General features: G+C 36.3%; 1 protein-coding gene and 1 long non-coding RNA gene across 3 annotated transcripts in view; one reads left to right on the top strand and one right to left on the bottom strand.

Moving 5' to 3' along the window:
- The window catches only part of ZNHIT6 (zinc finger HIT-type containing 6), a 61983-nt gene that overhangs the window by 27072 nt on the left and 21257 nt on the right, over positions 1–13654 (bottom strand). The gene's annotated exons all lie outside the window — the stretch shown is intronic.
- The window catches only part of LOC144381909 (uncharacterized), an 85085-nt gene that overhangs the window by 53713 nt on the left and 17718 nt on the right, over positions 1–13654 (top strand). Inside the window, exons 2-3 of one of the 2 annotated variants that reach the window (XR_013448091.1) lie at positions 4880–5096; positions 5616–6889. The exons of the other annotated variant lie outside the window; for it this stretch is intronic. This is a non-coding gene — a long non-coding RNA (uncharacterized LOC144381909). Of the gene's footprint in view, positions 1–4879; positions 5097–5615; positions 6890–13654 lie in introns of those variants that run through there. 2 annotated transcript variants of the gene reach the window in all.

Here is a 13654-nt window from a genome sequence, read left to right as displayed (position 1 = left end):
GACCACATGTTCTATTTAACATACCTAAATTTGGTGACATTATATGCCATTCTTTCTTTAAAAAAAAATTTAATGCTTGAAATAATGAATCCAACAGAGAAATTTAAATGTTTTCACCATATGATGGTTTTACATGTTTTCCTTACTTAGAAGAAATTTCTAACAACCCACTGGCAAGTTAATGGCCAACAGTATGTCCAAGCAAATGACCAGCATCACTAGAAATCTATCCCCTAGCAGCATGGCTCCAAAATCTCAAATAATTTTCTTTCAATACAATCTAAGTATCTCTCACTAAACATTTATATGATTTAGTCAACTTTTTGTCAGAAGACAATAACCATAAAAGCAAGTAAAAATCCTTCTGTTATGGTAAGTCTACCACAGATCTGCTTATGGAAGTTTTCTTTAATAACAAGACAGTTTTTGGCATTAGCTAGAAAAAAATATGCTTGATTATGCTTATGTTGAAAGTGCCATTTACCATATAAGAAACAATCATGTTAAGTTTAGTGTTCGTTTTTTTGATAGAACAAAGCCATAAAACACCCTTTACTAATTTAAAGACCAGATGTCTAAAATCTCAGAGGAAAAAACTCTAAAAAAATCTGAATGCAAATATAACAGTTCCTGGTTTTAAATAAACAATTCTTCCAAAACAAAACACTCTGCAATGTTCGTTATCTGCCAAACAGGTATCACATCATATCACCATCAAGAGGCTCAGAGATTCCACATTTCTTTTTTTTCCTAAAGATTTTATTTATTTATTTATTCATTTGAGAGAGAGAGAGCAGGAGCACAAGCATGGGGGGGGGGCAGGGAGGGAGGGAGGGAGAAAGAATCTCAAGCAGATTCTGTGCTGATTGGAGTGTGGAGCCCAACACGGGGCTAGATCTCACAACCCTGAGATCACGACCTGAGCTGAAACCAAGTCAGATACTCAACCAGCTGAGCCACCTAGGCACCCAATTCCACATTTCTTAGTAAGAAATAAACTGATTTTTTAATCTTAATGTATAATATGGTTTCTTTCTAAATATATTTGTTTTTTCCATGTTAAGTTATAGGGGAGAAAAAAGATAATGAATTCGTCATCTTACGGAATTGTAAATCATATTCAATTACTCCAATCATTGCTTGAGTAATTTCAAGAACCATTTATCTTTCTTAACATTCAGTAGACCCTAAATACCTTTGGAAAGTACTTAGCATTCCAAAAACAAAGGAAGAAAAGCCCTTGGAAATAATTTTATTTGCTATAGTTAACTAGTTGTGATTGTAAAGAAGTCATTCACTACTGTTTTATTATATATACATTGCTAAATTAGGACTATTATAAAAATCTTTCCATATTTGGTCTCAGTTCAAACATGAACAAATTTGAAAAGTACGTTTACTTTTTAAAAATGTGACCTTGCAATTTTTCAAAAACAAAGAAAAAGAGTATAAAGAACACTCAATGTACCCATACTCAAGATTAAACCAACTTGCATATTGCCATATTTGTTTGAAATACTTTTTTCTTCTACGGAATAGAAAGTTATTTCTACTGTTCCTTGATCAAATTCCCTTCCCATCCATCATCAGAGGTAGCTAATTTCCTGAGGCTGGGTGTGTATTCTTGCCATCTATGGTTTTATATTTTATGTATATATACATACACATACCTATAAACAATATAGTATTTTGTGTAATATTAACATTTACTTCAAAGTTATCATACTCTATCTAAATATCCTATGCCTTGCTTTTCATTTACATTATACTTTAAATTTATAATACATACAGATTACTTCATTAGTTTAAACCGTTGTACAGTATTTCATTTTGTGAAAAATTCCAAAATCTATTTATCCATTCTCTACTGATAAGACATTATGACTGCTTCCAATTTTTTATCATTTGTTCTTCCATATTAAATTACAGTATAGAAAAAAATAAAAGACTATCCCTAGGGATGGGTCTATCATTTACCTCTACTGGTACACAAAATTAAGTTAGCTTCATTGAAAAACTGCCTGTACCTTTTAACTCTATGGTAGTGTAAAAAGCATTTGCAAACAGTAATTCAGAATAGAAGATTTAAGTGAAAGAATGGACAGAGAGGTTGAAGGGTACTGTATAAAGAATTCCTGAAATGGCTGAGTTAATCTATCTCTAAAGTAGTTGCCAATTATTTAGTGTTCCTGAAACTGATGTAGTCCTGCCATGGGCAATCAAATCTCTTCTAAGTCTCAAAGAATTAGGTTTCTGTAATTATTTAATTTTAATTCCAGTGTAGTTAACATACAGTGTTCCATCAGTGCTCATCATGATAGGCACTAGCATCTATTTCACACCCCCGCCCCCACTTCTCCTCTGGTAACCATCAGTTTGTTCTTCAAAGAATTAAGTTCGTTTCCCACTTTTCATAATTATATATAGCGATATATGCCCCAATTACAAAAATACACATACACCAAAATCCCAACAACATTATTTTGAGGGAGATTGTGAGTAATTTTATGTTTTTTGTATTAGTAAATTTTCTAAAATAACATTGTAAAGGGAAAAGTAACACTTTGGTGAGTACCTTTATGCATACACACGTTTTTGTATTTTAGACTGTTTTGTAAAGACAGATTCCAAGGAGTAGAATCACTGGGCTAGAACAGGGTTTCATAACCTACGCAGCGCTGACATTTTGGACCACATACTTCTTGGTTATGGCGGCGGGGTGGAGGGGAAGGGGGTGGTGGTGGTGGTGGTGGGAAGACAGGGGAGACACTTTCCCCTGCAGGATGTTTAACAGCATCCCTCGAGATGCCACTAGCAACACCCATTCTTCCAGCTGTGACAACCAAAGATGCCCCCAATTACTGCAGATGTCCTCTGGGAGGCAGAATCACCACTTAATGAGAACCAATGGGATAGAGGTTAAAACATTTACTATTACTCCTACTACATTAAGACTACTATTCCCTAAATTCAACAAAATGCCTTCAACTATAATAATGTCACTGTGTCCTTGCCATAATTACCAATGTTCTCACGAATGGAAATACTATACCCAAATATTCTAGGTAACTTAGGTACCTCAAGGCACTATGTCTAGAATTTGATAACAGACTAGTGAAGAAAACGGTGGGAGTTGTTAAACCTAATGTCCCCTTCTGGACCACCTGACAAAGTAAGAGAACAGTGACCTCTCTCTGAGTCCCATGAAACTAAAAAACTACTCATGCATAGCAAAGCTTTTTCTCCTATCCCCTCAATCATGCATTCTTAATGCGGGCAGCATCACCCCAAAGGGGGTAAAGTTTGTTCTTGGAAGGGCTAAAAAAAATCTTAAATACCATGGTGTGTGGGCTTCCAAAGGGCCACTGTATATAAACAAATAAAACAAATAAGTACGCAGTATATCTATGGTATCAAATATCATGGAGGAGCGATTAAAGGGAAAATGTCTAAAAGGGCTCCTTGGGAGGCAATAAAATAATAATAAAAAAGATTGAGAAACACATATATATATTAAAAGAGGAAAATAAATATTATTTTACACTTGGTTTTAATAAGGTAATACAAGGCACTTACTTAACAGCTAATGCTTATTAGAAACTGTTAAGGGTCATTCTCTCCCACAGTTTCAAGAAAATAGTATGTGTATGATGACACAAATTTACAGGGGATGGAAGTTCTATACCCATGCCTGTAATTATTCTTCTAACTCCATGACTTAAAATCGCTAATTTTCGTATCTGGAATCCTACCATAATTCCAAGGAAAAAGAGCAGAAAACAAAGGCATCAGGTCCTTTTAAAATGGCACTGATCTCTTGATACAGTAAGATTTTCAAGCTCATTTATAACCAAAGAAATATAAATAGAAATATTTTTACCTGTCAGATTTATAAGATGTTAAAATTAGAAATACTAGAGAAGTGTGGTGAAATGGACACTTTCCATTGTTGATAGGAATATAAACTGGTGTAAGCTTCTGGCAGTTCAATTTCATAAAAGCTATAAATAAATATTCATAACGAAAAAAATACACATATTTTTGCCTCAAGAGTTTTATTCCCAGGAATTTATTCCAAGGAAATAATTGGACAAGTAATGACATATGCTCATGTCCACTGTGTCACTCTAGAAAAAAAAAAAACAATCTGAATGGATATCATCAAAGAACTGATAAATAAATTATAGCAGATCTACATAATGAATGAAAAGATGAGGCAGAACTATATGCACTAAGGTAGAAAAATGTACGTGTTGAATGAGGGCATATATCCTTAAAATATATATTCATACATGTGTTTACAAGTATGAAGGACATGCCCCAAACTTTTAACTATGGTTATTTCTTGCCATTACGGAAGGACTTAATCCTACTTTATATATCTCTATTAAATCTCTGACATAATGACTTGCTAATTTTTATCAGCAAAGTAAAAAATGTTTCCATTGGAAAGTACAGGATGGTAGTCCTAGAAAGGACAGGACTAATTTTAATTTAATTTTATTAATTAATTTTAAATTAATTAAAATTCATTATTAAATATTTAATTATTTAATTTTATTAATTAAATTTAAAAAGAATTAATTCTTTTTCAACCTAAAAATATTCCTTATTCGAAATGTTCTTTTAAGAGGTTTCCTTTTTTATCTCAGAAATTATTACCCAACCAGAACTAGGATTACTTATCTAATCATTTTGACAGCTTCAAAGCTATCTTCCTCAAGAAATATGCCACAGCTAAAAGTTACATATGAAGGCTGAATTCTAAGAACTAAGATTTCTAATATAAAATTTAAATGAGCTTGAATACTTTTGTTCTTAAAAAAAATCACCAATTTCCATTCCACTCTCTCACTGACTAACCAATATTTACTCAAAGACTCCAAAGGACTCCCCAGGCATTAAGGATGCGAACAAAGGGAATGAGGCCAAGGAAAGCTTCTGTTCGGAGCCTAAGTCAACCACCAATCCCGGGCACTGTGTTTCCCTTCCATATGGCTGAGAGAGGAGGAGTACAGAGTTTCCATATGAAAGCACCTTGTTCTTCATGGATGCTGTACAGAGGAAGAATACTCAACATGCTGTATGGACCAGAGGTAGGACAGGGCGAAAGTTAAGCGGACTCTGTGCTTGAATCCTACTCTTAACCAATTTATAAAACTTGATGTGATCTTGAGCAAGAGACAAATCTGTGACTCAGGTTTCTCACAGTAAAGTGGAGATAACAATAGTATTTATATCATAGGATCAAATGAGTAAATATATGTTGAGAGCTCAGAACATATAAAAAATGTTAGTTACTGTTATTGCCATTGTTATAATTCTACATTCAATTCAATGTTCTGAATTATGAAGCTTAGAACAGAAATATTCACAGGTCCTTTAACTGAGAATATTTTGCCACGAGTTCCTAACCAAATTCCACTTACACTGAATTTAGTGTTTAGTGGCTAGAGATGAAACTGAACATCTGGATTCGTCTTAGATTATTAAAAGCCCTGAATGTTCTGCTAAACACTATGGATTTTATTCTGTGGTTCATGCACCAACAACAAAGGTTTTTATTTTTATTTATTTATTTATTTTTTAAGATTTTTTTGTTTATTTTTTAACAGAAAGAGAGACAGCGAGAGAGGGAACACAAGCAGGAAGAATGGGAGAGGGAGAAGCAGGCCTCCCGCCAAGCAGGGAGCCTGATGCGGGACTCGATCCCAGGACTCTGGGACCATGACCTGAGCCAAAGGCAGAGGCTTAACGACTGAGCCACCCAGGCGCCCGATGCACCAACAACAAAGGTTTTTAAAGAATGAAATGAAGGGCTTAGAGAGAGACTCATCATCCTACTACTTAACTCCCCTAGTAAATATTTCTATAGTATATTCTACAGTAATACTGATTCTAAACATTAACTTTTCAGCCCTTGTTTGTAATTATTAAGGGAAACTTCTCACACTAATTTTGAGAAGCACAATGACAGATCATGTCAGTTCAAATATGTCTAAAATTTTTACTTCTGATTTTTAAATACAGGTGACTCCGTGGGAGTAAGCTAAAGCTAGAATTTCCACATGTCTATCTTCAGAATACTATACCACTAATTAAATTAGTAAAGTCTACAGATTATCAAACCTACCAGCAGATCCTTTTACCAGAGAGCACTAGCAAGTAGCAATAGTAATAACAATAGTTTATTAAGTGCTTTTAATATGTCAGACATTGTTCTAAATGTTTTACATGTATTAATTCATTTAATTCTTATAACTCTGAGATGAATGCCATTATTTCATTTTACAGATAAGAACCCTAAGATAGAGAAAAGTCCCTATTTCAAGGTCATTATTCAGCTGGAAAGTTGCAGAGGTGGGATTTGAACCCAGATAGTACAGTAACTCCAGAGTCTATGCTCTAATCAGCTATACCATTATGAACTTACCAGAACTGCAAGTTCAATAACAAACCATGTATTTTTATGTACTGTTAATTCAAACGCAGCTCAGTTATATTTTATATATTTGCCTTTGTATTCTGTAATCATTTATGAGTTATAGTTTAATTGCCTCCTTGGCAATCTCTTACCACTATCCTCCTTCCTAATCCATAACCATACTTTGATGAATGGAACCCATTCCCTACCTCTAGGGGCATGCACTTAACTGGTTAACCAGGCTTAAGAAAATCACTATCCTAGATTTTCCTTGATACAACAGCTCAGGCTCAGGACTGGGCAGATGACCTAGGTGGTCCAATTGTGAATTTCAGGCTTCCTGTTCAGTAATGCTGGGAGAGAAGCACTCCTAGATGTTTACTGCAACTCAAACTGTTACCAGGGGCACACTATGACCATGAGGATTCAGCTGACACCACTGAAGATACAATGGAGAATCAGCAATAAACTGGGTTGTTGATGATGTAATCAAGTCATTTTATCTATTAACTCTGAAGTCCATCCTACCTCTGGACATTCAGTTATGATCGCTTTTTATAGCTCAAACCGGTTTGAATTGGGTATTTTATTTCAAGCAACATCAAGCATCTTGATATAAGGAATTAAAGTTTCTTCTTTCTAGGTTTCACCTTTCATTTTGAAGCAGTAGAAAGGGAAGATAGACTAATCTGTAAATTGTCAACTCTTATGAAATTTGGAAGCAGCACATACTACCTGAAGGAATTTCAGGAAAAAACCATTTGTTCCACCATCAGTTATAAAACCTTACTTTAATTTAAAGTGGAAAGAAAATGTACCAAATTCTGAAACCTTCGAGGAGAAAACAAATATATAAAATATCTACATAATCCTTCACTCACAGGCATTTTATCTTTTAAAATACATTTCAAGAGCAAATTTTAGAGTCTCAAGAATAAACATAACTATTCCTCATAAAAATAATCCATCTATTTTATTAGGATTGGTACCATAATAAGTGTTTTTGGAAGAGTGAATACAAAGGATCTGTGTAGTTACTTAGCATGGATTAAAATTACTGGAATTGGGGAGAATGAAAACCATAATTTTATATGTCTCACATCATTATGAAAATACTTTGAAAAGTTCCAGTTATATATTACATTTTGCTCTTTTAAAAATTAGTTTCACCACTACACAATAATAATAGGAAACAGGTTAAGTATGTGGTACTGGCTTTAGTAGACAGTATATTAAGAAAATGGATATAGCAGGTGAAGACTGAAATGAAAAAGTACATTTTGCTTCAAATAACTGATAAATACTTGAGCACTTAATAAAGCAGTTCTCAAATGGGAGCTGTACCAACCTGGGCGGTGGGGACATTTGGAAATGGCCAGGCATTTCTGACTGTTCCAAGACTGGGAAGCACTTTAGGCATTTTAGTGGGCAGAGACAAGAAATGCTAACCTTCCTGTAATGCATGGGAAAGTCCCACGCAACAAAAAACTGTCCTGTTCAAAATGCCAATAGAGCCCCTACTAAGAAACACTAGAATGCAGAAGGGAGAGCAGATATATATGCATTACCAAAAACCGAATGCCAGCACTTAATGCAGCATGTGTTTCATATTAACTGTGGAGAAAATATGCGGTATAGAAACTGCAGCAAACAGAAATAATGGAGAAGATGAGCTATCATGTGTATTTTCACAGATGGCTAGAAAATAATGGATGAGGAAAACATTCTAAGATTAAGCATGGTGACCAGCCTGGGTACACTCGGTTGAAATCAGGTGGGGACAAACTATGAAAATTCATATTTAGTATGGGTCCCTCATACCAACAGGAACAGTTTCTGCTCCAAGTATGACTGTCTAAACTCCCTGGCATGGCATATAAAGTCCTGTAAAGCCCAGCCCCAGTGGGGCTCTCTCCAACCTTATCCCCTACCACTTACCAACTCCCAACCTAGTTCCAGACACACCAAACTACATACACTGTCTTAAATTTACTACTTTATCCTTTTGCATCTGATATCCTCACCACAAGACCATCCTTAAACCTACACTTAACTTCTTGATTTTGAGCAGGTGATCATCACAATAAAAACACATTTTATAAAGATGTATCAGACAGCTGTGTATCGAGTGACTGAGGTAGGGAGGCCACTAACAAGTTCCTCAATAGTCCAGGGTGAGACAAGGTGGGCCTGCATGGGAGAATACAGTTGATAAATGCTACAGTGAAGGAAGTGGAAAGGGACAGATGGCTGAGGCATATCGTGAAGTAGTTGACCCGGGGACTGCGGAAGGACTTCCCTAACTGAACCAGGATGGGGACCCCAAGATAACCAAGGGTGTTTTCCATTTCCATGAATGCTGGCTAATTGCTATTATGGAAAAGTATAACCTCTGTGATGCTATGTCACAGAAACTTCCTCACCACTGCCTACTTGGCCCCCATAAGGAAATGCCTGTTTGGGGAACCAGTAAGTTTCTACTTTTTCACACTGTTTTTTTCTAAATCCCTGCTGTTGCTCTGAAATCCTTCCACCAAACTAGATCACTGCAAAATCCACTTGTCCCCCCATGACCACAACTGTTATACCCGTCATTTCCTTTTCCTTTGCTCTTTTCTAAAGTCAGTTTGCAGTCAAGTACAAACCCATACTACTTCTGGGTCATCACGCAAATAAAATACTGTGCTTTATGAAGTGTATCACCACATAACTGCTTAAGGAAAAAAATGCTACTGACACTAATAAAGAGGTAGATGGGTATATTACTGCAATATAATTAGAATGCTGTAATTTTATCCGAAGGAAAAAAAGTAATATTCCAAATCTGTAAAAGGTTATTTCTTTACAAGAGAGACATCTAGTGGCTAGCTTCTAAAACAGGACTGGAGCTCAATTATTAATTCATACTGTTGTTAAATAATGGGCACACTTCTACCATCTTCATACTCTAAGAGAGACTTAGACTCTCTTAAACATTCCGTATTAGTACATTCAGACCTGTTCCATTCTTTTTCCATTGTAAAAACATGCCACAATTTAAGTAGTCCACTATTGGCAAATTATTTAGATTCATACCACTCTTTTGCTATTACAAACAACACTGCACTCAATATCCTTGTACATACTCCATTTTCCATTTAAATGGTTGTATCTATCAAATAAATTTCTAGAAATGGAATTGCCAGGTGAACAGTAATTATCATGTCTTCCTGATCCATCTCTTTTCCACTACCGACCTTACCTTTGTCCTGAGGCCAGTGTTTATTTTAAACAATTAGGACATTTTAGAAAAGATAATCTGAAAACCTTCTCAATAGCATACATTAAGAAATCCTGGAGAAATAAAATAAACAGACTGAGCTCATCAGCAAGCAAGAGATATCTTCCGGAACCAGAAGGAAGCAGGAACTAAAGATCCTGGAAGGATGCTAAAGCAACACCTGCTCTGGAAACCTTTGCCAATTTTGGTACCGAGAGGCTGTTGACAACCACGGGGTGACAGGAGACAAGATCTTGGGCCCACATATGTTGGAGACCTCAAACTAGGATCACAACATAAAACTACTGAAAGTGTAAACCAGAAAAATCCTGCCCACTAGCAAAGGAAGACAACTAGGAAACGTGTGGACCTTAGCTCCGGCTCTAGGGAGAAAGGTAGAGAGGGTAGAGGGAAAGATCTCAATTGAGAATGCGAAACTGTAGTTTCCTCACATTGGTTGGGATTCAAATTATTCCTACTAATATAGTCTGAGAAACTTAAGACTAAGAAATTAAAGAGGATCCTGAATTGGTGCCATGAGTATCTTGGCATAAGCAAATGCATGCCACCTTCTATGTCAACTTGTGTTCACAGCTACTTTTTAGAAGAAAAAAACAAGGAAACCAGCCACCATAGTCAAAAGTCAGCAGAAACAGCACACAGCAGTAACAGACTTCCAAGAACTTCTAATACTGGAATTATTTACACAGATAATAAATGTTCTAAATTATTAAACAAAGGGTTAAACATGAGAAAAGAATATAGTTTGATCTAAAAGAGCAGATAGATTTGGGAAAGACACAGAACTTCTAGAAATGAAAAACAAAACTGAAACAGAAAAACACTCAGTGCATGAGCTAAAGATAAGATTAATCAGACACAGCTGAGGAGATAGTGACTTGTATAACTGAATAAATTACCCCAAATGTAACAAAGACAAACAAATGAGAGATTAAAATAATGCCTTAGAATTTCCAGAACTGTCCTATTCAGAAAGCACAAATCCCAAGGAAGATAAATTAAAAAAAAAAAATCACATGAAGACCCATATCATACTGAAACTGTAGAACTCCAAAGACAAAAGTGAAGATCTGAAAAGCAAGTGAAAGAAAAAAAAAAGACTATATAAAAAACAGTGTTCTCAAAAGTGGCAAAAAAGGTAAGAAGACAAGGGAATAAATAACTGAATAGAAGCATTAAAATAAAATATCAAGATATTTCATATTCAGCTAAACTATCATTCAAAAGTGAGGGTAAGCGATATGATCCCATATATGGAATTTTAAATAAGGCAAAAACTCATCACCAGGACATCACAGGATGTCCCTGGCAAGGAGAGGAGCTAATAAGGAAAGACCTTTCTGGGGTGATGGTAATATTCTATATATTCATAGGGACTGTGTTAAATAGATATAGGCATACCTTGGAGATAACCATGGGTTCAGTTTCAGACCACTGTAATGAAAGTAAGTACTGCAACAAAGCCAGTGAAATGAATTCTTTGGTTTCCCAGTGATAAAAAGTTATTTTTACACTATACTGCAGTCTGTTAAGTGTGCAGTATTATGTCTAAAAAAAGTACATACCTTAATTAAAAAATACTTTATTGCTAAAAAAAAAAGGCTAACCATCATCTGAGATTTCTGTGAGTCATAATCTTTTTGCTGGGGGAGGGTCTTGCCTCAGTATTGATGGCTGCTGACTGATCAGGGTGACAATTTTTAAAAGTAAGACAACAATCAAGTTTGCTGCATCGACTGACTCTTCCTTTCACAAATGATTTCTCTGTAGCATGTGATGCCGTTTGATAGCACTTTACCCACAGAACTTCTTTCAAAACTGAGGCCAATCCTCTCAAACCCTACCACTGCTTTATCAACTAAGTTTATGTAACATTCTTAATCCTTTGTTGTCATTTCAACAATCTTCAGAGCACCTACACCAGGAGTAGATTCCATCTCAAGAAACCACTTTCTTCAGCCGAAGAAGCAACTCCTTATCCGTGAAAGTTGTACGGAGACAGCAGCCATTCACATTTTCCGGCTCCACTTCTAGTTCTCCTGCTATGTCTACCACATCTGCAGTTACCGCCTCCATGAAAGTCTTAAACCCCTCAACGTCTTCCATGAGGGTTGATATTACTTCTTCTAAACACACCTGTCAATGTTGATATTTTGACTTTTTCCCATAAATCACAAATGTTTTTCATGGCATCTAGAATGGTGAGACCCCTTCCAGAAGGTTTTCAATGGACTCTGCCCAGGTCCATTAGAGGAACCACTATCTATGGCAGCTATAGACTTAAGAAATCTTTTTTTTAAAGATTTTATTTATTTATTTGACGGAGAGAGACACAGCAAGAGGGGGAACACAAGCAGGGGGAGTGGGAGAGGGAGAAGCAGGCCTCCTGCTGAGCAGGGAGCCCGATGCGGGGCTCAATCCCAGGACCCTGAGATCATGACCTGAGCCGAAGGCAGACGCTTAACAACTGACTGAGCCACCCAGGCGCCCCTGAAATGTATTTCTTAAATAGTAAGACCTGAAGGTCTAAATGACTCCCTGACCCATGGGCTGCAGAATGGACGCTGTTAGCAGGAATGAAAACATTTACCTTATTGTCCAGCTCCATCAGAGCTCTTGGGTGACCAGATGCATTGTCAATGAGCAGCAATATTTTGAAAGAAATCTTTTTTGTCTGAACAGTAGTTCTCAACAGTGGGCTTAAAATATTCAGTAAACCATGTTATAAACAGATGTGCTGTTATCCAGGTTTTGTTTTTCCATTTATAGAGCATAAGCTGAGTAGATTTAGCATGCTAGGATTTTTGGAACAGTAAAAGAGCCTTGGCTTCAACTTAAACTCCCCAGCTGCATTAGTCCCTAATAAGTAGTCAGCCTGGCCCTGAAGCTTTGAAGCCAGGCATTGACCTCCTCCCTAGCTAGGAAAAGTCTAGAGAGCATTTTCTTCCAATATAAGGCTGTTTTGTCTACACTGAAAATCTGTTGTTTAGTGTAATCACCTCTAATTATATTGGCTAGATCTTCTGGATAACTTGCTGCAGCTTCTACATCAGTACTTGCTACTTTACCTTGCACTTTTATGTTGCAGGGAGGGCTTCTTTCCTTAAACCTCACACACCAACCTCTGCTAGCTTCAGACTTTCTTCTGCAGTGTCCTCACTTCTCTCAGCCTTCATAGAATTAAAAAGATTTAGAGCCTTGATCTGGATTAGGCTTTGGCTTACAGAAATGTCACTGGTTTATCTTCTACCCAGACCATTTAATCTTTCTTCATATCAGCAATAGGCTGTTCTGCTTTCTTATCATTCCTGTGTTCACTGGAGTAGCACTTCTAATTTCCTTCAAGAACTTTTCCTTTGCATTCAGAACTTGGCTAACTATTCAGCACAAGAAGCCTAGCTTTAGGCCTATCTTGGCTGTGACATGCCTTCTTCATTAAGCTTAATCATTTCTAGGTTTTGCTTTAAAGTAAGTGACATGAGACTCTTTCTTACATCTGTGAGGAGGTCACTAGAGCATTATTAATTGACCTAATTTCAATACTGTTGTATTTCAGGGAAGGCCTGAAAAGAGGGAGAAAGATGGGGAATGGCCAGTTGGTGGAACAGTCAGAACCCACACAACATTTATCAATTAAGTTCACTGTCTCATATGGGTGCAGTTCATGGCACCCCAAAACAATTACAACAGTAACATCAAAGATCACTGATCACGATCACTGTGACAAATAAGAACGAAGAAGTTTGAAATACTGTGACTATTACCAAAATGTGACATAGAGGCATGAAGCAAGCAAATATGTTGTTGGAAAAATGGCACCAAACGCCCTGCTCGATGCAGTGTTGCTACAAACCTTCGACTTGTAAAAAAACACAGTATCTGCAAAGCACAATAAAGTGAAGTGCAACAAAAAAAGGTATTATGCATTTGTCAAAACTCAACAAGTGTAC

Source organism: Halichoerus grypus, chromosome 5, assembly GCF_964656455.1.
Source record: "Halichoerus grypus chromosome 5, mHalGry1.hap1.1, whole genome shotgun sequence".
NCBI lineage: Eukaryota > Metazoa > Chordata > Mammalia > Carnivora > Phocidae > Halichoerus > Halichoerus grypus.
Note: the sequence above shows the minus strand (reverse complement) of the source record. Positions and strands in the feature narration are given on the sequence as shown.